This window comes from Sus scrofa, chromosome 18 (assembly GCF_000003025.6).
Source record: "Sus scrofa isolate TJ Tabasco breed Duroc chromosome 18, Sscrofa11.1, whole genome shotgun sequence".
NCBI classification, from domain to species: domain Eukaryota; kingdom Metazoa; phylum Chordata; class Mammalia; order Artiodactyla; family Suidae; genus Sus; species Sus scrofa.
The window spans coordinates 34286710-34303191 of NC_010460.4; the positions used below are offsets into that span (position 1 = coordinate 34286710).

The following is a 16482-nucleotide window of genomic DNA, read 5'->3' on the forward strand; positions in this document are numbered from 1 at the left end:
AAGAAGGTCGAGGGCATATGTATGTTTGTTATTTTACTCCCAAAGCAGCCCTAGTTTATGATGAACTCATTCCATCAGCTGGGCATGTCAGTGGAGAAGTCCACAGTTTGAATAGGAGTTGTATAATCCTGAAATGGTATCTTACGTTAAGAGTTTTGAAAATATTCATGTAAGGTAACAGGTAAGTGCTCTTTTTAGAGATGTGTTTTTGGTGTGCATAACATAAGTGAAATCCAATTGTTATATCTTTCCAGAGGACTGAGGAAAAAAATGCTCTACGTAAGAAAATAAGCAGATACATACTTGTGTTTTTGTTAGATGGAGGTCTCTTCAGGTCAAAATTACAGTCTGTAAATTGTTGAAATATTGGTATTGTGCAAAAGTTACTTAGATTAAATGCTTTACCTTGGAAACTACTTTCCAAAGGGTAAGCTGCTATTTGGTAAGCCTTTTAAAGTTGCCTTTGACAGCTAATTTGCTCACATAATAGGATAAGGTTTCTTCTCTCGTATTTCATATTTTTTAAAAGAGATTTTTTTCCTTTATAATGAACGCTGATAAACCTATGAGATAATTGATGGACTACATCTGCATAAAAAGCGTTCAGCTTGCTAAATACAGTGCTCATGACAAATGGAATGCATTTAGATGCCTCAGTTCTGGGAATGCATTCTGTCACTGTGCTCTAGAGTAATACGGAACATTATGAAAAAATGAAAAGCAGATCAGTAGAAGAGGCTTTTTTAAGGCCGCATTGAAGTTTATTTATCATAATGGGAGGCAGGTAATGATAACTTTCAAGTAATGGAATCTATGCTTTAGTACATTTGCTTGACACATTTTCTTTGAATGGAGTAGTTTTTTTTTTTTTTTTTTTTTCCAAAGGCAAGCTGGCTTCGTACTGTCCCCATTTACTGGGCAGCTACATGGTAGGCACTAGCAAAAGAAAACGTGAAGATCAATGGGGAAGATACACACACATATACACAAACACAGATGGTAGGAGTAGGAATTGCACAGATTCAGATACAAACACCAGTGGATGTTGCCTGAGTTGAATCTTGAAGGAGAGAGGAGTTAGCCAGTATGGAGAAAGGTATTCTAGTATCAGAAACAGACTGTGAAAATGGCAGCTGGATGCAGGTATTAAAGACCATGACACACTTAGGAAAGTGCGATTGTCTAAGGTGGTGTGATCAGAATATTGGGTTCTTAAGCAGGAGCTGTGGCAGTGATGCTAGAGAAATAGCTAGACACCTGACTGCAAATACCTTTGGTGCAACACCGAGAATTCAGGCCTTAATCTTGAAGCCTTGTGTTTCTGTGTAGATATATTAAAATAGGATGTCATAAACTCAGATTTGCATTTTAGGAAGATCACTGCACAATATTTTGTTAGCATATCAGAAAGCACCAGCCTGAGATAGCCTTGGCCTCTCAGGTTTTGGCTTCAAGCAGTAAGTTAGACTGTTTATCTCTTTGCCCATTTCTTTATTTTTCAAACAAAGTTTGATGCTTGTACGCGAGGTAGACATAGGAAGAGACCCAGGAAAAGTCATAGAAAAGCCTTCGTCAGACAGGAGGAAGAGAAGAACGCGTTCCTAGATGTGTGTATGAAGCAAAGCAAGGGGAGAATTTCAATAGGACCTAGTGGCCAACAGTGTTACATGGAATGTTGAGATGGAACAGGGACTAATGTTTCTCTAAAGGGAGCTGGTCAGTTCGAAGAGTGCAGTCTTCAGAGGGTTCTCTGGGGTGGAAGCAGATGCAGAATTGTTGAGAGACGAACACTAATTAAATGCTGAAGAATCAGAGTTGGGGTAAATAGTTTCTTTTGGAAGTTGAGCAGAAAAGGAAAAAAGGACATAGGTTGCTAGGAAATGGTATTATGTGAGAGCAGTGGTTTTACCTTGCAAGAAGCCAGAGGGGGAGATTGAAGATGAAGAAGAGAGAAGGGGGCACTGATTGATGATAGTCCCTGAGGGAAGTGGTTGGATGGGATCCAGCACCAAGACGGTGGCTTAGTGACAGAGGAAAGAACAGATGTGCTTGCTCTCAGAGGAGCTGCAAGTAGCCCAGGATGGTGTATTTCCAGGAAAGTATCTAGGTGGGCTTTGTTATACTCTTTAGGAAAGCATTTCTATGTGGGGAGTTTGTATTCTGTAAATTTTCTTTCAGAGGTGGTAGTGGGGGGCTTAGCTGGATTTAAACACTTAATTCCATATATTGATAATAGAATTTTGTAATTTGTTACCTCTTCTTTCATGGTGTCAACACTGTTAGTTTTTTTAAACTTTAATATATACTCTGAGAAATTAAAATTTGTATTTACCGTCACCATACACATAGAGAAGAAAATACTGTATTCACTGTAGGATACTTGCAATTATTTACAGAAGTCATTTTAAATAAATAAGTCACTTTATTCATCAATTCTAAGATGAAATAAATGATTCTCTGAAGAGAGACACCAAAACATGTATCAAACACATAAAGTTTTGTATTTGCTACTTGATTTTACAATTATTTGAGTACTTAACATGTTTTTCAAGATAATGTATACTTGATTTGGCTTAAAAACCTTGTTATTTGTCTTCCCCTATGAATGCTTTTTTTATACACAGATTTCTTATTTCTTAATGCTTATTTATGTATTTTTGTAGCATGATGAGACAATGTAATAATACAGAAACTTAAAAGATTGATATTTGTTTTGACAAGGAAAAGAATCACACAAAGGTGTTTCTTAAATGGGCAAATGCTGCTTTTGATATAAATTTTACAGGAAAACCTCCCTTGTCTCCACAAACCCTGCTCTGCCATGTAATCGAATCATGCTTATGTGTGATCTCAGACTCTGGGGCTTCGATGCAACACAGTCCTGATAGCTGGGTTCTGAGCATGGAGTCCTCTCATCTGAGGTGGTCCTGGCTTTTATGCCTTATGTGATCACTGGGCTTCGCTCCACCTACCTTTTTTTTTTTTTTTTTTTTTTTTGGTCTTTCAAGGCCACACCCTCAGCCTATGGAAGTTCCCAGGCTAGGAGTCAAATCAGAGCTGTAGCTGCCGGCCTACACCACAGCCACAGCAATGCAGGATCCGAGCCACATCTGCAACCTACACCACAGCTTTGGCATTGCCAGATCCTTAACCCACTGAGCGAGGCCAGGGATCAAACCTGAATCCTCATGGATGCTAGTCAGATTGGTTTCTACTGTGCCGCAAGAGGAGCGCTCTCCACCAACTTCCAAAGAATTAAAGAACAGGCAAGATTTGCAGATGCTTCCAAGTTACCAAGGACCAGCAAAGATAGCAGTTTGTAGAGAGATGTGAAGTTTTATGCATATCTCTACCCTAGGAGTATAGTTATTATTTTATGGGTTTTTTGTTGTTGTCATTGTTATTTTGGGGGTTTTTATGGTCAGGGTTGAAGTTTTGAAACCAGTAAGCTTACCTTTTTGCCATTGTGTTTTCCCATTGCTACCACCACAAAGCTTAAACCTATTATTGGGAGCCTGCCCTGGGCAAAACCGTGAAATAGGTGAAGTTTGTCTTAGACATTCTAACTCTGCCAGCTCCCAAACATCTAATACTCTTGAGTTCCTCCTGCCTGGGGGGCTTCACACAGTGTTAGTGATTGATTTCATCCTAATATCTTACATCTTCCAAGGATATCAGCTTTTTAAGAGACTATCTTGAGGGGTAATGTAAACCTCAAAGGAATAAATCTCTAATGGCAGAATTTATTATGTGGGGGGATGATGAGTGAGCAAATTGGGGCAGAGATCTTCTAATTCTAAAGCAAATGTATAAGTGACTGCTTCCTCTCGTGTTTTTATAAAGCTGGGGTTAATAATTAGTGCTAGTTAAAAACACTTTGAATTACCATACTTAAGTATGATAATATGCAGGCATGAATGGACCAGCATTTCCTTATGCTTCTTTGAAGAAGATATTCTATAATGATTGAAAAAATGACCTGAGACTGTTTTTATGCAATAACTCATGAACTCATCAACAGGATGGAACAATCCTTGTTTAACATTTCAATTTGTGGCCTATCTTGGAATCATATTTTAATTAACCCAGCCCATACCTTTGTGGGTGATAAGTAATATTATCTGTGGAGAATGGTATGTAGAAAAAATATAATCTCATCTGAAAGCTTGAGAGGGGAAAAAAATTATTGCCCTTATCAAATCTGTGAAAGATTGGGTTAAAGAGATAGCTCAAGGTTAAGAGTCTCCTGCTAAGAACTTGCCCAGTAAATCAGTGAGAATTGAAGAAGAACATCTGAGCTTCTGGCCTCTTAGGGCATGGAGTCACTGTTTACTTTAAGTCCGTGTTTATAATCACAGTTAGTGACCTCGGGAGACCAGCGCTCCCAGCAACAAAGCAGATGGCATGCTTCCCCCATCAGCCTACAGCTCATGAGCTACAATGCTCACCACGTAGGGGAGCACTGTTAAATAATAACAAATTAGGCTATGTTGAAATCGTGGCATGGCATATATCTCAATAACTTTCTAACTTTCTGTTTCCAAAGGACTTTAGAGTTACATTTATAACCCATTCAAACGACTTAAAATTCCTCTAGGTCAAAATCACCATGCTTCTTTTCTTTCCTTTTTTTTTTTTTTTTTTTTTTTTTTTTTTTTGCTCTTTAGGGCTGTACCCATGGCATTTGGAGGTTCCCAGGCGAGGGATCAAATCGGAACTGTAGCCACTGGCCTATGTCACAGCCACAGCAACACAAGATCCGAGCCGCATCTGTGACCTACACCACAGCTCATGGCAATGCTGGATCCTTAACCCACTGAGCGAGGTCAGGGATCGAACCTGTGTCCTCATGGATGCTAGTCAGGTTCATTAACTGCTGAGCCACCAAGGGATCTCCCACCATGCTTCTTTTCTTGCTTAAAGATAATCGCTATCTGGTGGGATTATACATATTCTGATGGTGCATTTCTATTTAGAAGGAGGAAAGGTTATCAGCTCCACCACTGGGTGAGGTCTTATTAAAGTTTATAGAAATATTGCATATTAACACTGAAAGGGATCTCAGAGGTTGGGGAGAAATTAATTTGTAATTGGGATCCTCAGACCAAACTCATTATCAAAACCACCTAGATAACAGAGTATTAAATCAGTTAAGGTTGGTCTTTGGAGAAACAAGCTTTCTGGAACATTGGAAAGCTAGGGCAGAGATTGATCAAGGGCACCTGGGCCCTGACTCTGCTATCTCCATCTGGATAAGGCTGTGACCTTGCTCACACCGAGTTTGATTCAGGAACCAGGAGAGCTGCTGTTTGTAAACGTTTCTTTTTTCTTTTTTCTTTTTTTTTTTTTTTGTCTTTTGTCTTTTTAGGGCCGCACTCATGGCAGATGGAGGTTACCAGGCTAGGGGTCAAATCAGAGCTACAGCTGCTGGCCTACACCACAGCCACAGCAACGCCAGATCTGAGCTGCGTCTGAGACCTACATCACAACTCATGGCAATTCCAGATCCTGAACCCACTGAGTGAGGCCAGGGATGGAACCCGCAACCCCATGGTTCCTAGTCAGATTCGCTTCCGCTGCGCCCCGACGGAACTCTTGTAAACAGTTCTTTAGTGGAAGCATGTCTCTAGCAGCCAAGTTCTTTCTGGGTAAATGATTTTATCCAAATGTATAAAAGTGCAGTGACATGACAACAATTTGGCTATTTCACAGATCAGGTAGGAAGGTTCCATAGCTTTGGCTAATTAAATTGGGACCTAGATTAATCCTACAGTAGGCATACGTACGTTTAATTAAGCCTTGGTTTCACAGATGAGAGAAATGCAGTTCATGAAAGAAAAATGACTCGTCTAAACTGACAGAGCATCATAATGCCAGAGCTGGAGAGGGAAGCCAGGCGTCTTGCCCCTGCCCTAGTGGTCTATAGCTCCATGACTCAGAAGCGGAAACCTTGACCCCAAGGGTTTCTGTTAATGACAACTTTGGACTTCAGTCATTTCTGTCTTCATTCATGTATTCGTTAATTTGATGCATATGCGTTAAGTACCTTCAGTGATGGGTATACACAGTGAGCAAATCAGATCAAAATCCTCATCCTCATGAGCCTAATATGGCAATTGAGGGAGACAGGCAGAAAACTAAATGAGTAAGACATGGTTTAAAGGATGTTTGTTTTGAGTACGTTACATGGTGGCCCCTGCAGTTTTACGTAGTGTGTGTGGTCAGGGGAGACCTCACCGACTCGCTCATCGTCGTTTCCCCTGTCGTCACGTAGCATCTGCTCCTGTAATGCCTACAGCGTCTGTATGTCTCTTTCGGTTTCCCTGAAAGGAAAGGGAAAGCTCCCACTGTATCTTTTCCTGACCAGAGATTCTCTGTCTCTCTCTCATATTCTAAGGCATCCATTATCCTGCCTCCAGCCTCATTTCCAAGAAATCAAGCCTGGATCACAACACCCCCACCCACCCCTGAAGTCTCCCGTGATTCCTCATTCAGCACAGCCTCTGCACCAGGAGATTTAAGCCCTTAGTGATGCAGCCACAGCTCCTCTTCCCTCCCACTTCCCTCCTACTTGGGCAGGCCACTCTCTTCCCTGTTTCTGTCTTTGCTCATTGAATGCTTTTCCATCAATTAAAACACTGGCCATCTGTCACAGTCCACCTCAAAGGATGTCCCTTACCATAGAGTTTTTCTGATTTTTTCCTCCCTTGCCACTAATAATAAGAATAATTGGAGTTCCCGTCGTGGCGCAGTGGTTAACGAATCCGACTAGGAACCATGAGGTTGCGGGTTCGGTCTCTGCCCTTGCTCAGTGGGTTAACGATCCAGCGTTGCCGTGAGCTGTGGTGTAGGTTGCAGACGCGGCTCGGATCCCGCGTTGCTGTGGCTCTGGCGTAGGCCGGTGGCTACAGTTCCGATTCAACCCCTAGCCTGGGAACCTCCATATGCCGCGGCAGCGGCCCAAGAAATAGCAACAACAACAACAACAAAAGACAAAAGACAAAAAAAAAAAAAAAAAAAAAAAAAAAAAACAAAAAAACTTCCTCAATGAAAAGAATTGTTGTTAAAAAAAAAGAATAATAATAATTCCAGTTTATTCCTTCAGGGTAAGAATTGGTCGCTTAATCATCTTTTCTTTAGCACAGCTCTTGGCACATTGTAACTGCTCCATCAGGGTTTGTTGAATCTAGTTGAATGATATTTGTCAGATACCACTGAGAATCAGAAATCTCCGCAAAAGGTGAAATTTCTTTTTTCTTTTTTTTTTTTTTCGTTTTTATTTTTAGGGCTGTACCCATGGCATATAGAAGTTCCAAGGCTAGGGATTGAATTGGAGCTGCAGCTGCCAGCCTAGACCGCAGCTATAGCAAGGGGGTTCCGAGTCTCGTCTGCAACCTACACCACAGCTCGCGGCAACACCGAATCCTTAACCCACTGAGCAAGGCCAGGGATCGAACCTGCATCCTCATGGATACTGAGCCACAGTGGGAACTCCAAAAAAAGAGTTGAGATTAAAATTTGGGTTCAATATACTATTCGTAGAAAGGGAGCCAAGACATAGGAGAAATAATACTTAATAGAATATATTTCAAACAGAAAGAAGCTTTCAGTAATATAGCCTCTTCTATGTTCAGGGGCACTTGGAGAGAGAAATGCATTCACGTGAATTTCTGTGGGAAGCTGGCTTTCAGCTGAGCCATGTGGAAATGAATCTGCCTTAAACTGTTTTCTGCTAAAATAAGCAACATTTTAGAAATGTTGTCTATCTCTTTAGGTTAGTGCTAAATTATCCCACAGCTCTCCGAAGCTCATCAAGTTAATAATTGCTTCCAATGATCTGTAAACAAGCTTGCTTTAAACAATTAACCCTTTTGCTTATTTATATAAAAGACATACTTAACAAAGGATTAGATATTGATAGGGTCAGTTCAGGATATCTGTAACCTTGACTATTGGCTCCTGAGTATCATGCTGTACAGCTGTGGGTACCAAAATCTTGCCCCTGGGCTTTTATCCCTTTCTCCATCCGCTCTATATTTACCATGACTTAGGAGCTGCTGCTTCAATAGTGGATGGCGTCTGGGATTGGATGGCTGCTTCTATACACTGTGTCCCTGGCATTGGGGTAAAGGGGCAGCCTCCCTTTTGGCCATATGAATTGTCCCTAGATGCCAACCTTAGTATCTAATCTTCTTTGTAACTACATGGTTGACTTCTGGTCTGTCAGTTTCAGAATTAATTCCAGTTTGTAATTAATTCCAGTTTGTAATTAATTCATGGTATCCAGCCCTAAATTTCCCCTTCAATTATGAATTCCTCTTGGGCAGAAACCTAAAATAAAAGATTCCTACTTGGAGAATTAGTTTCTTCTCAGCGACTTTTTCAAAAGTGTTCTTGCCAAGAGGGTACATATTAAACAAAACAATACAAATAAAATCTCCATCTGTTGTTTCCAACAGAAATGATATGGAAAGGGTTAGACTGTGTTGGGTGAGCTACTAGACCCAAATCTGGATCTCTTCTCTTAGAAGGATGAGGAGTTTTAATTCTACATAATTTTGATGATAGACTAACTCAGTGTCCTTGTTCTTTAGTGTCATTCTTAAAATGAGCTCTCTAAGAAGTCTCATTTTAAGAAGAGACCGGTAAAAAGCAAGGAATTATTATTATTGAGACTTTTATTTTCCATGTTTCCTGGGTTAATATGTGGATATTTCACTTTATTAGTGAGAAATGTGGTCGGGGACTTTTATTAAACTTTGAAGCTGAGTGTGGAGAATCATGACTGTACTTCCTATGTCTGTCTGAATATTACTGTTGTTCACCCACTCTAACCATAACCTCAGGAACCATTTTTAGACAAAAACCTATGTGTTCTACCTTTTATGGGCCTAGCACACTTTGGGTGTATGACTCTGTTGTCTTGTTTTCTGCCTTTTAAACAGCTCTTTTTATTAAGGTCACAAGTGACTTTCATGTTGCCACATCCAATGAACACATCTTAATCTTCATTTTTCTTGACCATCAGGTGAAAGGACACAGATGACCACTCCCACTTCTTTGAAATAACTTCCTTTTTCGCTCGGCTTCCATTGAAGCCATGCCATTCACTGCTCAGTTGTCTCTCCTGCTCTTCCCCTTTCTGATTTCTAATGACTGGAGTCCCCCAGTGGTCTGTGCTTGGGTCGCTTTAATAGCATTTCGTTTCTTAGTGATTTCCTCCAAGCTCATGATTTTAAGTACCATCTGTATGCTGATGAATCCCAAATACGTATCTCTATCCCAGACTCATGTATCCCGTGGTCCACTTGTCATCTCCATTTATGTGTCTGATTAGATTTGAAGTCCTGAATAGGCAAAGCAGAACTCCCTGCCATTCCCCCATAGTCTTCCTCATCTCAGTAAACGGCTACTGTATCATAATGTCCAGGTTCTTGGGCTAGAACTTGGGTTTATGCTTGACGCCTCTCTTTTTCTTATACTCCTCATCTCATCTGAAAGCCGATCCTGCTGACTGTACCTTCAAAATGTGTCCCGAATATAGGCGTTTTTCACCACCATCCAAGCCACCATCATCCTCCTTCTTTCACCTACTTACTATAACAACCTCCTAACTGATGTCCCTGTGTCCGCGCTTGGCCTCCTATTCTTTTCTCAAAACACCAGTCCCCACATCATTTTTTTTTCCCCTTCAATGGTTTCCAGTCTTTCTCTCAGAAAGTGTGAAAGGCCTTACAGTGGCTTTTAAAGCCCTGTAATTTCAGGTCCTCATTTACCACTCTGAACTCACCATTTTATGACTCTTTCCAATCATAATGTTCAGCGCACTGGCCTCCTTGCTATTCCTGCTCGAACAAACAAATAAGACTAGACAGTCAAATGAGATCAACATGACTCAGAGATCTTATCCCATGTTACTCTTAAATTATGTCAAGGAATCAGGCAATCAAAAGGCTTAAACCAATGAGAAAAAAGTCTAGGGTATCAGGGGCAACTCCCAAGGGCCTTTCTATAATGGACCTGATCCTCTGGCTTAGAAGAAATGAGATATCAAAGTGGGGTTCATGAGATTACCTCAGACAGAAGGAATATTTAAATTATGAAACATCTCCATTTTATCCTCCAGACAGTTGTATCTGTATATGACACAAATATGATACATATATGATAAGATGTTATACAGGAAGACAAACCTCATACATTTTAGGATTATCTGTAGTGAGTAGAACCTAAGCTAGGGACATCTTGTTATAGTAGCAAGATTTCAGAGATTGTCTCTTCTTCCTGGGTAAATACATTAGTCTACTTATTCAGAAGTCTTTGTAGCTAGTGTTTAGATAGTTGACCCTCTTCCAACCCCACCTCCCCACTCTTTCCTCCCACTCAGGCAAGCACAGTTCTGCTATGGGTCATTGTACTTGATCTTCTCTCTTACAGAAATGCTCTGGACCCAGATGTTCGCATAGCCTGCCCCTTAACTTCCTTCAGATCTGTACTGATCTTCTTAGTGAGATTTCAGATACATTCTTTTGGTCCCAGCCTTCTCCCTTTTATTCCTCGTCCAGTATGAAATAGTATTATCTCACTTATCCGGCTTGTCTGTCGATTGTTTGTCCCATTAGAAAATAAATTCCAGGAGGGTTGAGCATTTTGTTCACTGCCGTATCTCTAGTCCTAGAATGGTATCTGACAGTGGGGGCTGCTCACTCTCTCCTTGCTGAGTGGGTTACTGTGGCTCCTTCCCTACTGCCAAGACCATGGTTGAGGGCCTCATCACTTCTCACGTCAATTGCTGCACTTGCCTCCCAGCAGACTTCTAGATGATCTTTCTAAACATGATCTTTCTAAAGCTCAAAGCAGCTCTGTGGTCATATCTTACTCCTGCTTAAAATTCCTGTCTTGCCGTCATCTTCAAGGTAAAGTCAATATTTCTTATCATGACACCCAAGGCTCTGCTTAAATCTCTGACCTCATTGCAGCCTTTCAGTCACTTGTACTTAAGTGCTTTCCCCCTCATTTTGTTCCCAGATTTTTGTGCCTGAAATGCCTGTCTGAATAACTGGCTCCTCCTTGATGATTTAGCCTAAGGCTCTTTCCTGTATGTTTCACCTTATTCCCTTTAGTCTGGATTAAATGTTCTTCTCCCATAGCAACCATGCCTGTCTTTGCTGTAGCATTTATACATTATGTAATGTCTTTAAATGTATGTGTCTTACTCACTAGACTTCAGACTTCCTGAGTTCTACTCATTTTGTCAGTCTAAGACATTTGATAATTCGATTCATATTAGACCCTTAAAATGTGTTGAATATATGAAGCTCTTGGAGTTCCCATCATGGCTCAGTGGTAAAGAACCCAACTGATATCCATGAGGATGCTGGTTTGATCCCTGGCCTTGCTCAAAAAAAAAAGTATATATATATGTAAAAGCTCTAAGACAAAGAATAAAGGGGCTTTAGATAGTAGCTTTAAAAAATAGTTCTGACTTAGTTATAAAAGCCACAGAAGACATTTCCTTAATCAGGTCTCCTTCTGTACACCTGGTAATATATACAGAGAGCAGCAACCAAGTAGGTACCCCTTCTAGGATCAAGTCTTGGAGTGAAATGATGTTGCTGGAATTGGTGAATGCACAGGGAGTATTATGCCACATGTTTGCTTCAAAGTTCTAAATATTGATAAAGGAATTTTGAGGAAGGAATTTTGCTCATCTTTATCCCATCTTTGAAGGCTCTGGAGAAACTGGCCACAATTAAATAATTTTAATGTCATTAAATAGGTCATTAAATAGGTAAGTTAAAGAAGGTAATGTAGATTTTTTGACCCATTATCTTGTTATACGATGAACTAAGTGTTTACTCATGAAGAACACATTTTTCACCGAGATTCACAACTCTTGACTTTTTGGAGCTTTTGTTCTTGATTCCAACTATCCAAATTGGTCATTTACACCACCACCCTAGTTTATCCCTGTGTGTGTTTACGTCAAAGTCAAAGATTAATAAAAATAGGATTTAAAAATTATCAGTTATCAGAGTTCCTGTCAGAGCTCAGTGGAAACGAATCTGACTGGTATCCATGAGGATGCAGGTTCAGTTCCTGGCCTTGCTCAGTAGGTTACGGATCCAGCATTGCTGTGACTGTGGCTAGGCCGGTGGCTACAGCTCAATTTGACCTCTAGCCTGGGAATCACCATATGCAACAGGTGCGGCCCTAAAAAGACAATAAATAAATAAAATTGTCATTTATCTACTGGTTTATTAATTTAGGCTCTCATGTTTTTATTAAATCCATATACATGAGAAACTTTATCGCTAGGGTAAATTGAAAAATTCAATTTTGTGCTATATTTTTAAAAGACAGTTTATGTTCCTGTAATTGATAATACTTCTTTCAATTGTTTAATTGTTTAAAGAAAATAATCCCTTCCTGATATGTCTCACATAAAGCAACTAATGCTTATAAATATTTTTAAGTAATGCAACCCATTATGATAAAAATGTTTTGGGAAATAGACGGTGTAGAAAAGATTTTTACAAATATAGATCTAACCTGGTTTATAGGTGTTCTCCAAAGATATCAGATCTTTTTTTTTGGCTTCTTTAGTTAACATACTCACTAGAGAAGTCCCAAACGACCTACCTTAATACTAGATTCTACTTTGTAGTGAGCTGGCCAGGGGTCCAGTAGAGCTTGATCTCAGCAGTACAGAAATCAGGTTACAGTTTAGGCAGTTAATTATTTTGCTTCCTCAGTTATGTGCTAGTAGCCATAAATATAAGTATTGAAAATTAATTTTAACATGTTAATTTAAAAAATAAACTCTCATCCATAAAGCCAGTATTTAAAGAAGATTGTTATAAATATAAGCCATTATATAGAAGATACACAAACGTGAGAAGGTACTCAGTGGTTAATTGAAGCCCTTCTTTGCTGTTCTGTGAATATTTGTTAACAAATATTTGTGACTTTCATGTTTCAATCAAATCACCCTTTTTCTTCTCAAGTAGGTACATTGTACTTCTTTGTGGTTACCCCGCATTTGAGGGGTAAGTTAGCAGATCTTTAATTCATGTCTCCACATATCTGCTTCATTCATACCTGTGATGGAAAGAAGTGTATAGGAACAAATCTTAGCTATCATTATTTTATTGATGATCCAAGAATTTACTTATTAGCCTCCATGCGAAGTTGTGGGGTTCAGTAATCATACATTATTGTGCTGGAGAAACATGCTTTGCTTAATTATTGATGCAAATGTCCTTTGGAAAAAGGTGTTTTAAAGATGTATAGGGCATATATTTTGTACTCAGGGTAATCATTCTCTGTGTTGTTTAAGCAAATAAGCTAGTTTAAATAAGCCCATAATGAGTTTTTAATTTATAGAGAAATGAATCAGTAGGGCAGAGAAAGGTGCAAAGTCTTAGAAGAATTTGCCTCGTGTAATAATTGAAGAATCACTTGAGTAAAATCCCCCACTGAACTAGCTTTTGTTGGGCAAAAGAATGCAATTATATTAAAAATTAATACTTCAGTGTAATATGAAACCAACGCTGCCTGAATTATTATGTGCCAAATTAGGTTGCTGTAAACAATAACAAAATGGGTGACTGTGCAAATGAAAGCACTGAGTTATTTAAACTTGCAGTAGCATGTTTAATGAGATGCAGTGAAAGCAGAAAATGTTTAATTTAGTAACGGGTGACCTGAATCAATCTGTCCTACAGAGTGACAGGCTTTGGATTAATTTTCAGTTAAAACAAAATAACTGAATAACCACCCCTATTAATGTATAATACGGGCCATTTCATATTATTCTTTTTTTAGTCAGAGAAATGGCATCTTTCATTGGGAATTATTATGTGTTCCATGTGAAACCCTGCCAACCAAATTAAGTCTTGCTTGTTTTTTTTCCTACGGGAATCTGAGAATGCTTTGTGTTTATTTCTGGTTGGATCATTTTAAGATCATAATCTAATAAGCACATTGAAGGGAAAACTTGTTTTGGTATTTGGAATATAATTGTGTAAGTTTATTCTACTTTTATAAGTTATAGGTAGTTTAAGATGACTGAAATGATGGACCCATATTGAGAAAGTTCTCTGGAGCTGAAAAGAATTTGTGGTCATCTTTGTATTCCTTGTTCATTTATTTATTTTAGGGCCCTACCCATGGTATGTGGAAGTTTCCAGGCCAGGGGTCCAATCAGAGCTGCAGGTGCTGGCCTACACCACAGCCCCAGCAACTTGGGATCAGAGCAGCATCTGCTGCCTATGCCACCGCTCATGGTGATGCCGGATCCCTATCCCTCTGAGCGGGAACAGGGATGGTACCCATGTCCACATGGGTACTAGTTAGTTTCATTATGGCTGAGCCAGCATAGGAACTCCCCAGATATTTTTTTAAGTGCCTGAAACTGCTTCTTGCCCTTGTGTTTTCCATCTTTTAGAGTCATCACAGTTCAGGTATTTTGAAAACGTCTTTCTCAGAGGGTGTGAATTCAGTGTATGAAAATTTATTTGGGCAACCGAGGGCAGAGAGTTGAATTATTGAAGTGTCACTTTGCATCACTTGAGAGATATTCAGTTTTATTTGTTTCCTGTGATAGAGAAGACCACTTTACAATTTTACTAAAAAAAAAAAAACAAAACAAAAAAACAAACAAACCGCTTTTCACTCTAGGCAGCCTGGTTCTGTATGAACAATGAATGGACATAAAGTGAACATCTGTGTGATAATGAGAAGCAGCAAGTATCTTTTAAAAATGAACCTGCTAATTCGTAAATGTGAAGTGCAGTTGACTGTCTCAGTCCTCCTTCCAAGGGAGGTTTCCTTGATGTATCTTATTCATTTGAGTTGGTCTCCAAACTGAATTAGAAGAAAATAGCAGGTACCACCTTACACGATGAACCAGAATGTGTCCCTAAAGTCACACTTGTAACCACTCTAGTGTTACAAATGTTAGCGTATTTCTATGTCTGAATTCTGCACAATTGTGAAAGTATGGTATTTTTTTAGAAGAAATGGAATGTTAGATTCGAACATTATTTTATAAATTCAAAAATTATTATGGTTTATGCATGCACCAATTGGAGATGTGCAACCTTAAACCTATTTGGTTTAAAGGCAAAATGAAGATGTACAAATGCCATTTTGTAACTCCATAACTTTGATAAATAAATGTTTTTGAATTTAAGAAAACCCCTAAAATAACACTTTAAATAGGAAAAAGAGCAGAAGAGATGTTTTATGAGCTTGCCATATAGTATTATCAAAATCAAGCAACTCTTTTAGGTAAAAACGATCTCCCTTTTCCAGAGAAACAACACACAGTGTATTGTATAAAATTCTATGCTTCGGTTTCCTTTGCAGAGAAAAATTTTCATGGTTTATTCTTCTAAATTCTGAGCCTTTAGCCTGTTAGAGCAATTGAATATCTCTTTTAAAAAATAGAGAAAAAAGTCAAAAGCACTTACTGTTTCCAGAAACATTTCTTGGAAATTGTGACTTCGAATAAGAGAATGCAGGTAAATCTAGAATGTGGGAATTAATTTCTGGGCAGAAACAGCATATAGATAGATAATCTTTCCTTGAAAATAATTTTAATATTTAGCCAAAACTTTTGGTTTGGGTAATACTTACTACAAGATGCTCTCTGTACTTCATTTATTCCAGAAATACTCATGTTAACCAGAACCTGAGCTTTGGGATTATAGACTTCATTTCAAATCCTGGCTCATCCATCTGTGGCTCCTTTATTTTTTAGATCCTGGACATAATGCTTACCTTTCTTGAAGCTTATTTTCTTCACTTGTAAACTTGTGTTCACAATTCAGAACTCAGGGTTTTATGAGGGTAAAATGACATACATGTGAAAGTTTTTGTTAATTATACACTGTACTAATGGTATATATTATTATTAGAAGGTTCTCTATAAGGAAATGCTATAGTGAATCATTTTAAGTGGAGAATTTCTTTGTAAAATGAATGATCACCACCTTCCCTTCTCTCCCACCGTTCCTTTGTTCCGCTGATTTTATACTCTGAAACTTTCAAATACTCTGTTTAAAATTGTGTCTGTCAGCATTGTGCTTATAATATATTTGAGAATACATTCTAACCTCAAGGAAATTAGGGTGTTCAATTGTGGTCAAGGTTTAGTTTCATAAGTTATGATATTTGTAGTGCTTTTGAAAGAGAAATTAGTTTCTCAGTATTTGTACCCATGTTTATTACTATGGGAAGCAATGATTTAAACATCTATTTATTGGTAATATGCTTTTAAGTTTCCTCCATGTCTTTTAATGGCTTGATAGTGCATTTCTTTTTGGCGATGAATACTATTCCATTGTCTGGATGTATCACCGTGAATTTATTCATTCACCTTCTGAGGGATGTCTTGGTTGCTTCCATGTTTTTGCAATTATAGATAAAGCTCTTGTAATCCCAGTTACAAGAAACTTTGAATCCCAGTTGAGCAAA

General features: G+C 38.8%; 1 protein-coding gene across 5 annotated transcripts in view; it reads left to right on the forward strand.

The window, feature by feature from the left end:
• The window catches only part of IMMP2L (inner mitochondrial membrane peptidase subunit 2), a 923412-nt gene that overhangs the window by 279869 nt on the left and 627061 nt on the right, over window positions 1–16482 (forward strand). The gene's annotated exons all lie outside the window — the stretch shown is intronic.